We start from the raw sequence: 20,242 nt of genomic DNA on the forward strand, positions 1-20,242 counted from the left end.
GCTCTCCTTTACAGGTCCTGTCATCCTTCCTTATTCCCTAGGTGGGCTTTCAGAGTAACAGAAACTCAGCTCCCAGCCCCAAACAGGAAGGCCCTGAGTTTCTTGGCCCTCTGACCCCAACAACACAGAATGCCACCCATCTGTGGAATGCCACCACCGGCAGATAACTTGTCCCCTGTAGCTAGGCTGTTTCACCCAGGGTTATAGGACAGCTGATATCTGCCAGCTGGCTGCCATGAGCCGCCCCACCCTGCTTGGCACCCATTTACTGAGAGCCTGGGATGTGGCCTCTAGAACAAGTGGCCTCATGGCATGACCTATGTTATTCTGGGCCTCTCAGTGTCTTCCAAGGCATCATATCCCTGTCAGACTAGGGAACTGCCTTATACTTTTCCCTTCAATCCTCTCATCGCCCTGGCCAAGCTCAGAACCCCAGACACTCCCAGACCCCATCAATAGGACTGGGGCAAGCTCCCTGAGTCTGAGTCGACTCCCCTGGGAGAAGAATGACGGGATAGGGTAAGGGTGTCAGGCTCTCTCTTGTTCTTAATCACTAAGGTGAAATTTTGACCTTGTACCCCAGTTGCTCGCCTACAGCCTCAACTCTTTCAATATTATGTGACTATCAAGTCACAAGAAAGTTTTGCCCTAGCCGAGTTCTATCATAGGCTCCACTAGCAAAACCGGACTGTGACCACAATGGTGATTAGCACCTATGAGCCAGATTTACAGCCATATCCCATTTTGTCTGAGAGAAGCCCCTGCCCCAGCCTGCACAGCATCCGCCTGGGCCAAGCTGCTGCCTGAGGGTACCTGATCCAGGCCACTAAATGCAGGAAGAAGCTGTGCCCCAGCTACATACTACCCGTCGGAAACATGGAGGCTGATTCTTATTTGTTTTGGGCTAACCCAGCCATGCTTAGGAGTTACTCCTGGCTTTGCACTTGGGAATTACTCTTGGCAGTGTTGGGGAGACCATATGGGTTATTGAGAATTAAACCCAGACCAGCCACATGCAAAGCAAGCACCCTACCTGCAACACTATGGTTCCAGCCCACACTTGGATGATTTGAACTAGTGAGCTCAGAGCAACAAGCCAGCCTGGATATCTCTATTAGGCTCATTGTGGGCTGGACAGAGTGGACCCCTGTTCCCCTTTTCACCCAGCTTCCCCCAGCACTGGCTGCTGGATTCTGAGACAACCTATGTCACACTTGCCTGCATGTACTAACAGTGCAGATTCCAAGGCTCCCCCCCCCCCAAAATCAATCCAGAATGTCCCCAGTCTATTGTTACTAGAACATGCTAGTTTATCTCTCATGACACCCATGAGAACCAGTGCTCTGGGCCCTCTTATCATGGTAGAAATGGCATGTGTCCAGAGGCCCAATAGCAAGGAGGGGAGGTCAGGGGGCTGACCATGAGTAGTGGCTCATGGGGTTTCCAGGGCCAGTTTGATGTAAATGTGACTCATCTTGGACTGGTTCTCCCAGAGAAGCTAACCAGAACCCATTGGACTGCCTGGAGCCTGGCATATGCTGGGCTGAATAAGGGTTCATGATTGATGAGAGGATGAAAACTCATCAGGACTCCCGGATAGCTACAGAGTACAGCACGTCCACTCTGAACCCTAAGTTCCCGACAGTCCTACCATACAAAACCCCACATGCTAGGAGAAGAGAAGGAAATCACAGGGATGTTTGGCCTTCTAAGAGGGCTCACTTAAGAATACCAGTGCAAGGAGCCAGAGTGATAGCTCAGCAATAGGGCATTTGCCTTGCACATGGACAACCCGGGACGATCTCAGGTTCGATCCCCAGCATTTCATATGGTCCCCAGAGCCTGCCAGAGCACAGAGCCAGGAGTAACTTCCGGCACCGCAGGGTGTGGCCACAAATCAAAAACAAAATTGTCAGTGCAGCCCTGGCCTGAGAAGGATGGGCACCGGGTAGAGGGCACCCACCATGGCAGAATATCATGGGGCACCCCTCCTTTGGAAGCACTGGGTTGCTGGGGTTCCAGGGCCTGAGGGTGCATGGTGGACCAGAGGATCTCATTCTGAGGGCTGTAGAAGTCAGGTGGGCTCTAAGGGCAAACTTCATGGCAGAAGAGTCCTGGCACCCGAAGCAACCAGCTTTGGGGAGTGAGTCTGCAGGGTTCTTCCTTGCTCCCAGTCACCCACCTAGTCTGCCAGCAGAGACAAGTCTTTTGCAGAGCGAGGAATAAGGACAAAGCTGCATATCATCTCCCCATGGTGGAGAAACATCTTAGCTGCATGCAGCCCAGCACCCTCACCACTAGTTCTGAAACTTGGGTGGACAGAGCTGGGAGACTAAAACTTGGCCATCCGAGGCTCTGGCAGTATAAGAACCCATCTCTGGCTGCCAGAAATTCCTTCACTAAGAACACCTCGGGCTCCTCAACACAAGCTCTCACTCCCTCACATGCCCCCCACACCCCAAAAGCTCTCCAGCTCTGCCTGGTCGGGTGCTGACAGCCTGCGTGCCTTGGGGCTGGCTCAGCCCCAAAACTCCTCAGTGGGTGGAGGCCCGAGTGCCCCAGCAAGGCAGGGACTGCAAGCCAAATGCACTCATCCCCACAGGCACCCTCCCTCTAGCACAGCAGTCCAGGGGGCCGTGCCAACCTTTCTCACATTTCCAGAACCATCTGGGAAGGCCCAAGGTGAAAGTAGGATCAGGCTTTGGAGAGCAACATCTCAGGAGACATCAGAGGGACGGAATGAAAAGGGCACACGAGGCCTGCAGATGGCAACGCAAACAGTTGCTGGGCTGACAGATGCATATGCCAGCAAATCCAGCCCATCGCAGGTTTTCATAAAGTTTTATTACAACACAGGCCTACTGTTCACAGCATAAGGCTCTTTTGTGCCATAAGAAGCAGAGCACAAGTTTTAGTAGACTCCATGGCCTTTGAGCCTCACAGAGGTAGCCTTTCTCAAACCATCCACTGACCACCAGTTCCAGTCTATTTGCTCAAGCACCTAGCAAAGACCAGAATGTTAACCATAATAAGCAAACCCGCTGAGATCAAGGGCTGGAGAGTTCAGGGTACAGGGCACCATAGGCCTGTCATTTGGTTCTCCTAGTCAGCTGAGCCCTCCTGCAGCTGGATGACAGCCCCAGAAAGGCCGAGATTCTGTCCCGTCTCAGGGCCACACACCTGCTCTCATCTTCACTAAATATCAGCTTCTCCAAGGCTGCTCTTTCTTACCCCAAGTCTCAGGACACACTTTATCAGGGTTTCAGACCTTTACAGACTGAGGTGCCCATACCACCCACTATGCAACATGTGCTCCCCCACCCCCATGCAAGGCAATACCTCATCAAAGGCAGGAGTATCTCCAACAGCAAAACCCATGAATATTCATGCATTTATCACCTCAAAGCACTGGGATCAGGTTTTCCCTAGAAATTGTTACCAAAAAGGGGCATTTCAGAATTTTGGTAAAGACTTCAATGGCCTGCACCAACTAGACAGAGCAAATGCTGGGAGGCTTCCAATTTCCTATGCTGGGTTGGATGTGCCCATGCCCACACACTGCCCCTCATCACTCTCTGGCACACAAAAGCACTCACAGATCATGTGATTAAAAGGAGGCATCACCAGAATGCGCCTCCCTCTTCCCAGACACCCCTCACCCCCACCCCCAGCTACTGAACATTCCTATTAGAAAACAGGAAACTAGGGGCCAGAGCAACAATATAGCAAGTAAGGCTTTAGCTTTGCAAGTGACCAACCCATAGTTTGATTTCTAGAACCATATATGACCCCCCCCAGCACCAGAATGAGTAATTTCTGAGTGCAGAACCTGGAGTAACTATTGGGTGTGGCTCAAAACATACAAAAGAAACCAGAAAACTAATCATTTCACTCCCACTTTGTCAGCTGTTCAGACCAAAACATAGTGATATTACTTTCTTTTTTTCTTTTTTGTGTGTGTGGTTTTTGGGTCACACTCGGCAGTGCTCAGGGGTTATTCCTGGCTCCAGGCTCAGAAATTGCTCCTGGCAGGCACGTGGGACCATATGGGACGCAGGGATTTGAACCGATGACCTTCTGCATGAAAGGCAAATGCCTTACCTCCATGCTATCTCTCCGGTCCCAATATTACATTATTTTACAGCTCAAAGGAAACAAGTGAATGAATGGGTGATGGGCAAAATTTAGAAATCTCCTGACTTTTTCCCTGAGCCCTTCCTCAAAGCCTTCCTATGACCAGAGCCTCATTTGGAAACCTAAAGTAATTGACTTCATTGCAAATTCCTAACAGCTAATTAGAAAAGTGTACTAATAGAGTAATCTGATTTCAGAAGCTTACCTCAGGGGGTAGGCAAAGAGTAGCAAAAAGTATATTTCTAGCATATACATAGATATATACACAGACATACATGTGTTTACTAGCACTTAAGATATATTCTTATATCTTATACTGCAAGGGACTGGAGCCAGAGTAGGAAACTTGCCTTGCATGTGGCTGACCTGAGTTCTATCCCTAACATTCCATATGGTCCCCCAAGAACAGAGCCAGAAAAACATCCTGAGCATCACTGAGTGTATGGCCCCAAAACCAAAATAATTAAAAATAATAATAATAATAAAATAATTTTTAAAAAAGTCTAAAGGGGCTGGAGAGATAGCATGGAGGTAAGGCATTTGCCTTTCATGCAGAAGGTCATTGGTTCGAATCCCGGCATCCCATATGGTCCCCTGAGGCTGCCAGGAGCAATTTCTGAGCGTGGAGCCAGGAGTAACCCTTGAGTGCTGCCGGGTGTGACCCAAAAAAACAAAACAAAACAAAAAACAACAAAAATAAGTTTAAAATACAAAATTTTTTTTAAAAAATCACCTCATAGAGGCAAAGAGATAATAGAGACCTTGGATCCTGAACACCTTAGTTTCAATCCTCAAAACTATATATAGTCCCTCAAGCAGCATCAGGCATCACTCCAAACCAGAGCCAGCAATAAACCCAGTTTGTGGCCTCAACCTTCTCCTGAAAAAGCCCCTTCCACTTTTAAGACAAGACTGTTCCCATATGAATGTCTCTATATACATCCTCCCTGACCAGATATCTAGCTATCTTCTGGAAAAGGCAGCTCCTGGCCTCAGACAATGCTACCTGAAACAACACTCCACTAGGACCTTCCCATCAGATGTCCCCTTTCATAGTGCAAAAGGGTTCCAGCACACTGACCCGTTCTGCCCCATTTCCTCAGAGGTTCCAGTGAGTGTCCGCCAACACTTTCCTCACCACCGGAGATTTCTACACTCCAAATTGAGAAAGTGACTTGACTCCCCTTCTGGCTGCCCCTCACCCCAGCACTAGGGACTTAGAGGAGGGTGATTGAGAAATGCCCGGAGCCTGCCTGACCATCAGGGAAGGTCAAAAGGTAAAAGGCAATGGGGGTGTGGGAAGGAACCTGGCAGGGCAGTCCAGCAGGCAGATCCGGAGGACAAGAGCTATGTGGGGCCTTCCACAGCTGTACCAAATTGCAGGAACTCACAGGAACACCTGGGATCCTGGGGCTTGCTGCCTGGCCTCTCCAGGAGAGGAGCTTAGCTGCCTTGCTCCTGGGAACACAGATACAGCATTCTGCTGGCAGAGCCTCAAGTTCCTGCAAGCTGCACGCAGACACCCACCATCCCCTTGAAGATGAGTTGCAGGGAGGATCCAGAACCCATGCAGACATAGGGCCTAGGCTCAGTGTTTCCCAAAAACTCTGTTTTGTTTTTTTTTTCTGGTTAATTCTCAACTTGATGGAAGAAAATCCCCATTAAATGCCAAGAGAGAACATCTTCAAAAATGGTCCTTGTCATTTCCTTTTTTTTTTCTCCTAAGGACACTTTTCCTCTGAAGACCCGGCAAACAGTCTTTGGTGAAAACCCCAACTACGTAACTTAGGTCCCCGGGGCTGCTCAGCACTAATACGATTACACATCTAAATGAAATAAACGGGGCAAAGCGGTATTCTTTTTCTGGGAAAAACCAACATCATAAAAGGGTCTTTATTGAATCAAGGGCCCGTGAACTGTTCTCTTGCCTAATGATGGGTCCCTAGCGGACACGCTGGGTTTCCAGGCAAGGCTCCTCACGGCTCCCCAGCCCAAAGAGCAACGGGCTGTTTGTCATGACTTGTCTAATTACAACAAAACCCCTGGCAAGCAAGGAGGAGGGAAAGGGTGCCAAGGTAGGCTGGGAGCAGTTCCCTCCCCCACCAGCTTTGGAAACAAGGAACTGCCCCCTCCCTCTGTTCCCTCCCACCCTTCTTTCCACTGGACTTGGAGGTCCTGGCCCCTGCCCCAGCCACTATCAATGTATGGGTGGTTTTCCAGCACCCCGCACTGAGTACTCCGATCTGTTTAGGAGAACCCCTGTGAAACGGGGTCACTAGCCACGGCTTTACCATTCAGTCATCTGGCCAAGGTAAGCCGACATAAAAAGCCAGCCATGAAAGAGGGGGAAAGTGGGGGAGGCAAGCAGACAGCCAGTCAGGGTGAGCCCTGAACAGCAAGTGGTCAGACGTTTTCAATATATCACTTATGTACAAGTCCTGCTTCCAAATATCTGTTTTGTTGTCCTTTAAGTCCCAAAAGTAACTTAAAGACAAAGAAAAACACAACTTTTCAGGAATGGGGAGATAGTACAGTGGTTAGGGAGTTTGCTTTGTACACGGTCAACCCAGGTTCAATCTCCGGTTTCCCATATGGTTCCTCAAGCCTGCCAGGACTCATTTCTGAGCGCAAAGCCAGGAGTAACCAACCCCTCAGCGCAACTGGATATGGCCAAAAACAACAACAACAAAACAAATTTTTGCCCCCACATTTTCAAGCTCACATGAGCAGGGATTCAATAGAATATCACCACAGTTTTCCCTGCTAACCCAGACTTGAGCAGTGATCCCTCTCCTAAATTGTAGTCATGTCTCCTTGAAACATCATGTCCTGCCCCCATCTTCAGTCACCAAGGCCTTGCTTCTCTCCTGAAGCTTTCTCCCTAGATGTGAAGTCAGCATGAAGCTTGTCAAGCTCTCACCCTGACCCTGCAGGGGTTTCTTCATTGGTTCCACATGCACCAGAGAACTCTGGCATCACTTGAGAGTAGCATCATATCTACCTCACACCACATGCCTGAGGCTTCACACCTGCATTCCCATCCACCCCCTGTAACACTTGCCCACATGCTCCAGCACAGATGGGGAAACTGAGTCATGGGTACATACATCAATGACCATTAGAAGAGGTTTGCAGTGCCTAGGCCCTTCTGCTGAGTCTATCTTTATGAAGGGGAAAAGCCCTAATGACTTAGGCTCAGGCATGCTCAGGTGTCAGCTACATGTCAGCTGTGGCATGAAATCTGTTTCCATAGGGCTAAGGCAGGACATAGGGATGGAGTCAAGTCCAGAATTTAAGCCTTGATCACTAAGAAGCCAGTATTTTCCCCAGAAACCTGCATTCCCAGGGCAGAAATCCAATGAGAAGTTTCCTGAGACTGAACTGCAAAGTCTGCCCAGCTGGCTTCAAGATCCCCAGCTGCTAGCCTCTTCAGTCTCCCCCAGCCCAGGTACCAGCCTCCTGCCCTCCTCAGCAGCACCAGACTCCAATCCTAGAAGAATGAGAAGGCACAGATACTCAATTCGGGTCAAGCCCCCTCTTGACAGAAAAGGGGATCTCAGGCTCCAAGTGGCAGAGCCAAGATTAAAATCAGAGGAGGGCTCTTTGCACATAACATTCCCATCCCAGTTCTCCAGGGCATCGAACACCAGGGATCTGGCTATAGGGCAATTTCAAAATTCCCCAGCCCATGCCAAGGGAGGCGGGTACTGCGGGGTGGGTGAGAAGTCACCTGCCCATGTCCTTCCCAAAGTCCTGCCCCTACCACCCAGGGCCAGGGTAAACTAGCAGCTTCCAAGGCACTGCCAAAAAGCTGGTCTATCTCTACCACCAGCTTGAAGTCAAAATAAAAACACCACAGAGCTATAAGAAAGTGCAAGTCCCAAGAAATTCTGGTGTTTTTTCCTCCCCTTTGTGATGAGTATTCTAGTTGTGGGCTATTGTCTGCCCCCCTCCCCCCAGCAGATTAATTTCCTCCTTCCTTCCTTCGCTACCCTCAGATTTTGTACCTTGCTTGACTGGTCCCACTGGCGGATAGAGTGTGCTCAGCTTGCCCACTGGGTCAACGAGCCAACAAGACAAGAGCAGCAATGGCAATCCGCCTCTCCTGAAATGTCTCCAGGCAAGAAGCTCATCTCGGCCCAGGTGCAGTGCAGTGGGCTGGCATCATGGCAGAGCAGATGTGCCAGAAGCCACACTGTTGGTGTACACACCAGTCATCTGGCTCCTCTTAACCCAGCTACTTCTCTTTTCTACAGCTCTCATCCTCTGGCTCCCTAGCTAAAGAGCGGGAAGATGGGCTCCCCAGAGGACTGAGCATGGAGTTCCCAAGATGCCATAGGCAGTCAAGAAGTGTCCTTTCCCCAGGTACTTCTACTCTCAGAGGGCACACAATGATCTTTCCTATTCTGGGGCTAGAGGGCAAGTCAGAAAGAACCTGGATCTTATGCACACTTGCTAGATTGGCACAAGGTCAGTGCAAAACAGAATACTGGGGCTCAGATGCAGACGGGGCTCCCAGATATTAACCCTACCTTATGTTTCAGAAGCTGTGGCACTCAGTAGCTGAGTCTCCTAAGGCTGCGGCCAGCAAGTCAGAGTTGGACTTGGAACCTGCCTGACCTACGAGCCGGAGGTATCAATCACTGCGCTCCTGATCAATCAGCGCGTGGACATGTGTGAATTCAAAATGAGTGAGTGGGGCTGGTGGGGAGGGCAACAGTCAAAAATGTACAGATGGGTGCCAGGCCATGGATCTGCTTTTCTCACAGGCATTCCCCTCACAGCTTGTCCACGAGGCCTCATGACTCTCACTCGCCAGAGAAGCCGCCCAACTGGCAAGTTAAGTGGTGGTTCCAGGCCTCTGGCTGGCAAGCAGAACTTCAGACTCCAGCTACAAACATCTAAATCCTAAGTCTGCCTTTGTGGCCCTCAAGCCCAGCAGCCTGGAGAAAAAGAAAAATCCCTTCTAGAGTGAGGCTTGCTGCTGACATGACACTTTCCCAGACTCTCCTGTGTATAAGACCCGAGACAGGCCAAATATTTACCATCCCAAGCAGAAGCAGAAGCCTGTGTACAAGTCAGGGCCAACTGTTGCTATACCGAAGTGGGAGGCAGAATCCTAATCAACTAGGCTGGGGTGCTCCAGCTCAGTTTTGGACAAAGAGGCATTGAAGATGTCCTGGGCTAACAGCTCAGAGCCTCCCTCATCACCACTACCGGAAGGTTATCAGGGAAACCAGATAGGGAGTTTTCCAAGTGGCAGAACCTCCAGGGTTGCTGGACTTGGGGGTGAAAAGAAAACTAGCTTTTTTAATTTCGTTTTTATCAATGCAGTTCTTCTGGTCAAAAACTGATCTTCAATCTTTCATAGCTTGAAATTTATTTAATTTTTGGTTTTATTTTTTTTTGGGGGGGGGTCACACCCGGCAGCACTCAGGGGTTACTCCTGGATCTATACTCAGAAATCGCTCCTGGCAGGTTCGTGGACCATATGGGATGCCGGGATTTGAACCACCATCCTTCTGCATGAAAAGCAAATGCCTTACCTCCATGCTATCTCTCTGGCCCTGGGACTTTATTTTTTTTTATTAAAAAAAAAAGTGCACTATAAGGACGAGGTTAATTATTCACCAGGTTGCAATTTACTTAAGAGTGGAGGGAATGCAAGTGTAATCTCGGAGTGGGCAGAGCTCAGAGACCAGCTGGATTTTAGGAATTTTCTTTGGGTCTCCCTGGAGCTCTAGCTAAAATCCTTCCCTCCCCACGAGCTTCCCACCTTGCAGTTTGCTGCTTTCTGAAGAAGATTCCAGAGCAAGTAAGTCTGACGTTTAAGCCAACTTACCCCGAAAATATTCAAAGTACCCATCCTAGAGAACTTAAATGTACATGTGTAAAGTTTCTGTAGCAGGAAACAATGAATTCAAAGAGGGCAGAAAAACCAAATAGCTCAACTAAACACAATTCCTAAATACAATAGCTTAAATGAAGAGGATGCTGAGGAGAGACCAGCCCATGCAGTGCTGATTAAACCACATTCTGCAAAGGAAAATCCCAAGAAGGAAAAATTTAATCACTCATTTCCCCCAAAGAAATGCAAGGCCCAGGCATTTCCTTAAAACACACACACACACACACACACACACACACACACTAAAATCCTGGTCAACCCAGAGAATGAGGCATGGCCTGTGGGGAAACTGCTGGTAACCTGGGCCAGGTGTCAGACACTGCCAGGTTCCTTATGCTTTATCCCAGATATTTATGTCCCTTGTCCCCGAGCCCATCCCCTCCAGGACTTGCTGCAAGGCAGCTGACTATGCCTACTTTTCTGCATCTCATCATCACTCCAGTCCACTTCTCTGGATATTTTATAACCATAAAATATTCTGGAGATTTCTACTTCATTTACTCTTAGATACTGATCCCAGAACTGGGAGAATTCAATGTGAGAATCTGATTTTCCCAGATGGGTCCGTGCAGAGTTCTTAATTAGGATAAGACCACTGCCCACAGCTCCCAGCCATCGATTCTGCCAGATCTTGCCTCCAAAACGGAGAATCTGCCAAGAGGCTTGGACACTAATTCTAAGTCCAATGGCTCTCCTTCTTCCCAGAATTCTGGCAACTGCCAGTGCCACCGACTGCCACCTGGGGCTGAGCCACTCCCGGCACCCCTTCGCCCACCTGGCTCTCCCCCTCTCCATTCCCATGTGGCCACCCAAACAAGACAGCGGTATCAGCCAGGCTCCCACGAGGTCTGCTCTGCAATCCACAGGAGCCAGCGGGGGGGGGGGGGGGGGAGGGAAACCTTCCAGAAGGGCTATTCACAGAGCCTTCCAGAGAAGGGGCCAACCTGGCGCCGGGGTTGGGTTGGGGTTGGGGTTGGGGGCGCTCCTCTGCTTCTAAAAGCCGGTTTCTCAGAGTCAGGAAAAGAGGTGGAGAGTGAGTTTACCTTTCACACACTTCAGGCCACCTCACCTGCGGGAGGGCTTCCAAAGTCTTCCCAAGGACCCCAAGGCCAAGGTGACCAGAATTTATGGCTAAGAAAAGGTTTCGCAGGGAAAGTGCTTGTGTGTGTGTGTGTGTGTGTGTGTGTGTGTGTGTGTGTGTGTGCAAGTCAGGTTCTAAGATAAGGATTCTTTCTGGAAGGCAACCTCAGTTTAAAACTCTGAGCGATATGCGCATAAAGTTGCCTAGATCAAAGAACAAAAGGAACACACTCGGGAACACATTCGCAAAGATGTAACGTGAATGGATGGAGGAGGGGAAGAGTCCTTTAGTCTTAGAAACAACTCCAAAAGTTCACACCAGTTCTCCCCACCTCAAACTCGGGCTTGCATTTCGGGAACGCGGCCCGGCAGGAGGCTGGGCCCAGCGCGTGGCGCAGTAAGGGGCCTTCGAAGGGGTGGTTTGCCCCAGCCCGGGGGGCCACCGACGGCGGACACCGACACCTCCAGTTCCCACCGAGTCCCCCTAGTTCACGCCGAGCTCCAGGACGCCCTCAAAGAGCGGCATAGATCCAGATCCAACGGGGGTGCGGGTGCCTCCCCGTTCCCCTCCCGCGTGGGCCCCAGACGCGCCGAAGACGCACGGGGAGCTCAGGGGCCCGGGAGGGAGGTTGGAAGCAAGCCGACCTGGAGCCAGCGGAGCGCCGAGGTGCCGCCGGTGCTGGGGCGCCGAGGACTGGGACTTTGTAGGCCAGTTGAACCGACACCTTCATCTCGCCCGCAAAGACCCAGCCCTCAGTTCCCCCCGAGTCTCGGGCTCCGCGGGCCGGAGGAGCCCTCTCCAAAGGGCTGGGGTCCCCGCCGCGCGCTTGCTCCAGTGCTCCCGCAGGCTTGAGTCTCTGGGTTTGCCCAAAATGTCAGAGAAACAGGCCCAAGACACCCGCCCCGTCCCGCCCCACCTGGGAGCCAAAAAAGCTCGGGAACCAGCCAGCCTTCGAAGGGATTACGCGCAGCTCCGGGTCCCTGCGCCCTAGCCCGGCGCAGGCTGCGGTACCGCACCCGGGATGGGAGAAGGAGGTGCGGGGACCCAGCTGGAGAAACTTCGCCCCGATCCCCTTCTCGCCGTGCCCGAGAAGCCAGGGTTTACCTGCTCTCGGCTCCAAAGGGGGCTCCTGGCGGGAGGGCGCGCCACGCCACGCCGCAGGCCGCGCCCTCCCGCACCGCCGACGGCATCGGGCGGAGCTGGGAGCCGGGACCCCGCGCCCCGACGATCCCGAGTCCAGGAGCGCGCGAGGTACCGCATCTCCACCTGCCCAAGACCCGGAGGGGCCCGTCATCGCCCCGTCCCCGAAGGAGCGCGCGGGGCGAGGCGAGGGGAGAGGAGCGCAGCGGGACAGCGCCCCTCGAAAGTTGCGGGAGTTGCAGCTCGCTCTTTCTCTCTCTCTCGCTCTCTCTCTCTCTCTCTCCACGTGCTGGTGACACATCCCGAAGGCAGCTCGCCCTGCAGCTCCCGCCGGGCGGGTGACACGGCCAGTTCTGCTCCGCGCCGCCTCCGGAGCCCAAGGGGCAGCCCGCGCCCCGCCCCGGCCCGCCCTCCGCCTGCCCGCCCGCCCCGCGCCGGCACCGCCCCCGGCCTCCCGCACCCAGCTCCCGGAGCTGGACGCGATGCGGTGCGAGACGCCGCCTCGGCTCCTCCGATCTCTCCCGGGCTTCCTGCGCCGAGCGGGATCGAGGCTTGCAGCGGCAGCCCCGTTCCACTCGTCTTGCACGATCTTCCTCGCCCGTCGCGCAGCTCCGGCCGCCCCCGAGCTCCAGTAATTTTCCCCTTGTCCGGCCGGCCGCTGCCCGCGCTTCCTCCCGTGAAGCCGGCGCACGGAAGCCCTCTGCCGGCCGCTCCGCTCAGCTCCGGGACTGTGGGCTTCACTGCACTCCACGCCCTCCCTTCTCCAGCCAGCCAATAAGTGATCCAAGTCGAGCCCCAACAATCCTATTCCATACTCCCCTTACATCCTCTTTCCTTACTCCAAAGATGTCCAGCACAAGGGCCTTCACCAGTGGCAAGCGCTTTTCTGCAGTTGCCTGGAGGTTACCTGTCTTCCAGGCGACGCTTTGTGCCAACCTGAGTTCCTTGAAAAGGGGGAAGGATGGATGGTCCAGAAGAGCTGAGAGGCTTGACTGAAAGGGGGTACCCCCAAGATGTGGGATCCCTTTTGTTGGCAAGCTGCTGCCACACTTCCTCTGGAAATTCAGGATGGGGTCGGGATGAGGGGTGGAGAGTAAAAGACTTAGGCACCTTGGGACGATCTGGGGTATCTGCAGGCCTCTGCCAGGGTTACATTTGTTGATGCCCAGGGACAGGGAGTGGTGCGTAGAGAAATAGAAACAACCATCCATCAGCTATAACCTTGAAGTCAGCCTGACATTGCAAGTTTGTTTTGTTTTGTTTGCGGTCCAAACCCAGGGCTTCGCACAAGCAAGGCAGGAGAGTTCTCTTCAGCTGAGCTCTATCCCTAATCCTTGAAGTCAGCTTAAAAGAAAATGTGACTCACCTGTCTGCGGTCTGACAGAAATAATGGCTATTTTCCTGCCCTCACCAGCCTAAACCATGCCTAAAAACCTCACCACAGGGCCAGAGTTCAATACTGAGCATGTACTTTGCATGCAAGAGGCAGGGTTTGAGACCTGGCACCTCCTGGTTCCCCAAGCACCTCCAGAAGAAAGTCCCCAAACCAAAATAAACAAAATGTTAAACAAAACTCACTGCAGTAGCAATTGCTTATTTATCTGCCCAAACTCCCATCCTGGGGTCCCAGGGCAGGACATACAGGAGTGAAAAGTAGGTGGCTTTCTGGCGGCAGCCAGGCATAGGCAGAGACACGCAGGTCATGGGTGAGCAGGCCAGCTCCCAACCCCAGTCATCTCCATTTTGAGGGAGCCCAGAGTTAGAAGGGAAGGTGGTCAGAGCTATAGTATACAGAATTGTGAGCTTGCCTAGCAGGCAGCTGACCCACGTTTGATCCCCATCATCCCATATGGTTGCCACCAGGAATAGTTCTTGAGTACAGAGCCAGGAGTGAACCCTGAGCATTGCTTGATGTGACCCCCAAAACAAAACCAAAAAAATTTTTAAATAAGGGAAGAAAGGTGCTTGCTTCTGCAGCACATACATAAAATTGTAACAACACAGAGATTAGCATGAATTCAGGCAAATTCGTGAAGTGTTCCATATATATATGTTTGTTTGTTTGGTTTTGGTTTTGGGTCCACACCTGGTGATGCTCCTGGCTATGCGCTCAGAAATTGCTCCTGGCTTGGGGGACCATATGGGACACCGGAGGATCGAACCACAGTCAGTCCTAGTTCAGCCGCGTGCAAGGCAAACACCCTATCTGCTGCGCCACCACTCCGGCTCCAGTGTTCCACCATATTTTTAAATAAAAGGGTGTAGGGGGGAGAGAAATATGGAGAATACCCTGGAATTGCTGGTGATGCTGCCAGGGTGGAAAGGGAACTGAAGTTTGAGGTTTGTGCTCTGCTTTCTCTTCCCCTTTTCATGCTTTCTGAAAATCTGATTTGGATCTCAGACTCACAGTCAGTATCCTGGGGGGATAAAAGGCAGTGAGGTAATGGGTTTACCCCCCAGAGGATCCCAGAGCAACCCAGCAAAGATTAAGAATTGCTCCCAGAGCCTGAAATTTCCTTGCTATCCCCTGACCACATCAAAGGACATGGTCCCTGGGGGTGGGGGTGCCTAATCCCATCCATGGAATGAAAGCTGACAAGAAAGGAATCTTGGTGCATCTCAGGCTAGCAGGGCCAGATGACAAGCATAATAACCCTGCCCTCTTCCCCTGGCACCGTCACCTAAGAAAGATCCCGAACCAGCCCACACCAGACTGGGCATGCCCTGGGTTGCTTGAGGTGGCCACCAGGGGAAGGCTGACCACAAGATCTTGTGCTGTGCATTAGGATGACACCTCCTTTGGATCTTAAGAGGGGACCCTGATGGTATGGCCCCTGACATATCCAACACTTCCCTGCTTTACTCTGAGAAAGTGCTTTTACACATGATGCTCTCAAAATGGGGATAGTCCTGTGATATGGTTTAGGATTTTTTTTTGAGGGGAGGGGTTGGGCCACACTCGGGTTGTGCTCAGGAGTTACCCTGGCTCTGCACTCAGAAATTGATCATAGCTGGCTCGGGGGACCATATGGGATGCTAGGACTCGAACCCAGGTCTGGCCTGGGTCGGTCGTTTGCAAGGCAAACGCCCCTCCGCTGTGCTATCTCTCTGGCCCATGGTTTAGGTTTTAAAGAAATTTATATTTCATAGTGGGTAGGTGCTTTGCCTTGCACGTGGTCAACCCAGCATCTATTCCTGGCACTATATAAGATCCTTCAAGCCCTCCAGAAGTGATGTCTGAGTAGTTAGGAGTAAGCCCAGGGCACTGTAGGGTATCCCCCATCATTTAAATTTTAAAATGTAAACTATTTTATCATTGCCCCGAGGCTGGAATGATTAAAGGCAGTCACTCAGAGATGTGTGTTTTACCTAAATCATAATGTATGTGGGACTGGAGTGATATTACAGTGGGAGGGCTGGTACCTTACAACTTGGGATTGATTTCCATCATCCCATATTGTCTCCTAAAACTGCAGGAGTAATTCCTGAGCACAGAGCCAGGAGTAACCCCCTAAACAAGGCAGGGTGTGACCCAAACCCCCCAAAATAAATAAATATCCATAATCCCCGAGTATGAACAAATTTAATGTAACGCCTGTAGAAATAACAATGGCTATTTTTATTGAAATAGAAAAAAATTTTAAATTGTGTATGGATTACTCAAAAAAAAGAGAATACAGGAATTCTGAGAGAAAAAAAGTTAGAAGTGTCACTTGCAACTGACAGTAATAAAAACAGTATATTAGTGGCACAATAACAAACAGATTGGTGAAAAAGAAAACAAAATTCAGGCTTACACTTCATATCTGGTCAACTTAATATTTGTAAGGGAACCAAGAACATTCAGGAAAAATAGTCTCTTTAATAATGTTGGGGAAGGGGCTGGAATGATAGCACAGCAGTAGGGTGTTTACCTTGCAGTGGCCGACCCGGGACGGACCCCGGTTCAATTTCCAGCATCCTATATGGTCCCCTGAACCTGACAGGAGTAACCCCTGAGCGCCGCCAGATGCGGCCCAAAAATCAAACAAACAAAGAATAATGTTGGGGAAACTGAATAAACTCATGCAGAGTATTGAAAATGACCTCTTCTAATGCATGTCATTAAAGTAAACTCAAAATAAATCTATAAATTTCCTTGGAGAAAATACAAGGAAGGTTCTAGAGTACAAGAGGTAAGGTGCATCAGCAAGCAGACAATCCTGGTTCAAATCCTCTGATATCACCAGTGGTCACTCCTAACTACAGAGCCATAAACAGGCCCTGAGCACCACTGGGTTTGTCCAAATAACACCCCCCCTATAAAAAAAAAGAAACACAGAAGGAAAGCTCAACAATGGTCTATACTATGATGTTTTGGGTACGATATCAAAGTACAAACAACAAAAGCAGATATTAATGAACAGGACTATAAATTTTGAAGCTTTGCGAAGCAATTAAAATCAAAAGTCAACTGATAGGGGCCAAAATGATAGTATAGCAGATAAGGTGCTTGCCTTGTACAAAGCCTACCTGTGTTCAATCCCAGGCATCCCATGTGGTTTCTCCAAGCCTTCCAGGAATGATCCCTAAATGCAGAGCCAGAAGGAAGCCCTGAGAACCAGAGTGTGGTGCCCTCATATTTTGTAAAAATGGGAGACAAATATTATAGCCCATATATCTGATAAGGGGCTTAATATTCAAAATCATGCACGTCAGCAACAACAAAACCAATCTACTTTTAACATTGCATACCTAAAGCATAAGTATGAACATTATTGTTAGCTATATTATATTATTAATAAATAATAGCTGTATTGTAACTTAATAATGATTTTAAAAAATGTATGGGGAAGGGAGAAACATATGAGAAATAATAATAGGGCAAGGGGTACATGGTGCTAAGGAATGATAAACCTAAATAACCAAACAACAGAGTCAGCACTGAAATCGTGAGATCCATATTTTAACACCAAAACTGAAAAAGTTATTTGTTAAAATGGCAGTTGGATGGAACTTGGGAACATTGGTGGAGGGAAGTAGACACTGCTGATGAAATTAGTGGTGGAATCATTGTGTGCCTAAAATTCAATTATGAATAAATAACTTTGTACATCACAGTGCTTTGACAAAAAAATATGATATATAAAAGGAAAAGGAGGGATGAAGAGATAGCATGGAGGTATGGTGTTTGCTTTGTGTGCAGAAGAATTTGGTGGTTTGAATCCTGGCATCCCAAATGGTTCCCCGAGCCTGCCAGGGGCAATTTCTGAACATAGAGTCAAGAGTAACCCCTGAGTGCAGCTGGGTGCGACCCAAACCCACCCCCAAAGAAAAAGAAAAAGGAAAAGAAAGGATAGGCCAGAGCAACAGCACAGCAGGTAGGGCATTTGCCTTGCACATGACCCACTCAAGTTTGTTCCCTGGTATCCCGTATGATCCCCTAAGTCAGCCAGAAGTGATACCAGAACATAGAGCTAGGAGGAAATCCTGAGCGCAGCCAGATTATGGCAATAAACAATAAAAAAATAAAATACTAAAAACAACATATATAATACTGAGGGAACATACCATATGATGACAACTCTCATGTTCCTGTATGATTTTTCATTTTGGGCCACAAAAGGCAGCGCTCAGAGGTTACTCCTAGCTCTGAGCTCAGAAATTGTTCCTGGTAGGCTTATGGACCATATGGAATGCTGGGAATTGAACCCATGTCCATCTGAGTTTATTCCTGTCTGGCCTCTCCACTACCTGTTTTACCTGTTCAGGAGTGAATGTTAGTCAAGAAAAGTACCTGTTTGGCTTACCTGTTGGCAAAGATATATATATATGTCATCTTCTGAGTGCATGTCAAAAATAATGAAGGTTGAGGCTGGAGAGATAACACAGTGGACAGAACATTTGCCTTGCACACAACTGACCCTGGATTCAATCCCCGGCACCCTGCTGGGAGTGATTCTTGAATGCAGAACCAAGAATAACCCTTTAGCATTGCCAGGTATAGACTCCCAGACTGCAAAAAAAAAAAAAAAAATAATAATAATAATGAAGGTGAACTTCCAAATTGATCTGTGTTCCTCCTATAGAAGAGGTGAACCTCCAGGGAGAAGTCACTTCCCTTGTCTTTGCCTACTTTTATAAAATGAGAAGGTCATATGGTTGCTTTCTCTCTTATCTATATATGATTACAGAATGGTAACTTTTGTCTCCAAAGGATGGAACTGAATCTTTAGGGTTTGCTCAGAAACTCTCTGCAGATAATAAGTGTTGGTTCATAAAATAGAAATTCCATTTGCCTTACATAGAAGAGCCACGTGGGAAAGAAAAGCAAGCTATGCTCATTTAGCTGCAGTCCCAATGATGGTATTTGAGTGTGAAAGATGACTGAGGTAAGAAGAGAAAGACATCCAAGATCTTAGGGGGCTCTGGTGAATTTCTTTTCTTTTGGGGAGGTTTTGGGGGCTACACCGGGAGGTGCTAAGGGGTTACTCCTGGCTCTGCACTCAGAAATCGCTTCTGGCAGACTCTGGGGACCATATGGGATGCTGGGACTGGAACCTGAGTCTGTCTTGGGTTGGCTACATACAAACACCCTACTGCTGTGCTATCGTTACAGCCCCTGGGGAATTTCTATTTGTCTTCAATAGCTCAACCACAATGTCACCTCCTCAAGAGACTTCTTTAACCCCTCCAAAAGAGAACATTCTTGTGCCAGGGTGCTGTCTCTCTCTATACCAGCTGCTGGAATACTGTCCTGGACTCAAAGGCTTTCCAGCCCTGAAGTTCCCAGGTAAGAAGTTACTGAACCACAGGATTCTAAGAGGAGAGATCCTTTTGGTTAAGGAATGTAACCCAGGGGCCGGCGAGGTGGCGCTAGAGGTAAGGTGTCTGCCTTGCAAGCGCTAGCCAAGGAAAGGACCGCGGTTCGATCCCCCGGTGTCCCATATGGTCCCCCCAAGCCAGGGGCAATTTCTGAGCACTTAGCCAGGAGTAACCCCTGAGCATCAAACGGGTGTGGGCCAAAAAAAAAAAAAAAAAAGGAATGTAACCCAACTTTGATCTCATGGCTAGATATGGAGCTGCTGATTTTCAGGAAATACTGATGACAGAAGTACTTGCTGTTTGTGTGGACTCTGAATCTGTACCATTTGTACTATATAATAAGTTTTTTTTTAAATCTTATCTCTAGGCTTTAGTAAAAAGCAACACATCAGATAGAAAGCACATACTTTTCAAATTCTGCCATTTGAGTTAAAGAACGTTCACTCAGGAAGGAAAAGCACTAACCTTGAGTAGTCTTTATTTTGAAAAGTATCCTGGAGATTTGGGCTGCGAGGCAGAGGCCCAGCCCCTTTTCCAGATTCTGAGGAAGAAGTTGGAAAGACAGTGGGAGGAGCTGAGAGCTGAAGCTATCCACAGGGGCATAAACTGTCCCTGCCCTAGGCTCTGCAGATAACTGGGCACAAAGACCCCCATTAACACCCTTAGCACTGTCCCAAGAAGTGCTATTATGCTACAGCAAAGCTTGGAGGCAACCTTAGTTCTTCAGGCTCTGAGGTGGAAACAGATTTTCAGGCCACAAGACTAAATTTAGGAAACCTTTAGGATTTTGCAACTAAGAAGTTGAAACTCAGTGATTGAATAGATGTTATGCAATAACACAGAAGTCTCTTCTGCCCTTGTCCTTACCCTTTAAGCCAACCGCCCATTTAGCTAGGAGCCTTTTATGGACACCACACCCACTGGTGCTTGGGGGCCTTGGGGTCATGCCAGATAATACTCTGCTCATTCAGAATTGGGGCCTGCTGCACAGATGCTTGGATGACCTGAATGACCTAGAGGTCTCTTGGAGGTTGTTGGTGGTGGAGACAAGTAGAGTTGGAATTTGAACTCTCAACTTCCAGCATGTTAGGGGTGTGCTTTAGATGACACTGAGTTTTCCCCCAAAGAAATAAAGACCTGGGGCTGGAGAGATAGCATGGAGGTAAGGCGTTTCC

Source organism: Suncus etruscus, chromosome 1 (assembly GCF_024139225.1).
Source record: "Suncus etruscus isolate mSunEtr1 chromosome 1, mSunEtr1.pri.cur, whole genome shotgun sequence".
Taxonomy (NCBI): Eukaryota; Metazoa; Chordata; class Mammalia; order Eulipotyphla; family Soricidae; genus Suncus; species Suncus etruscus.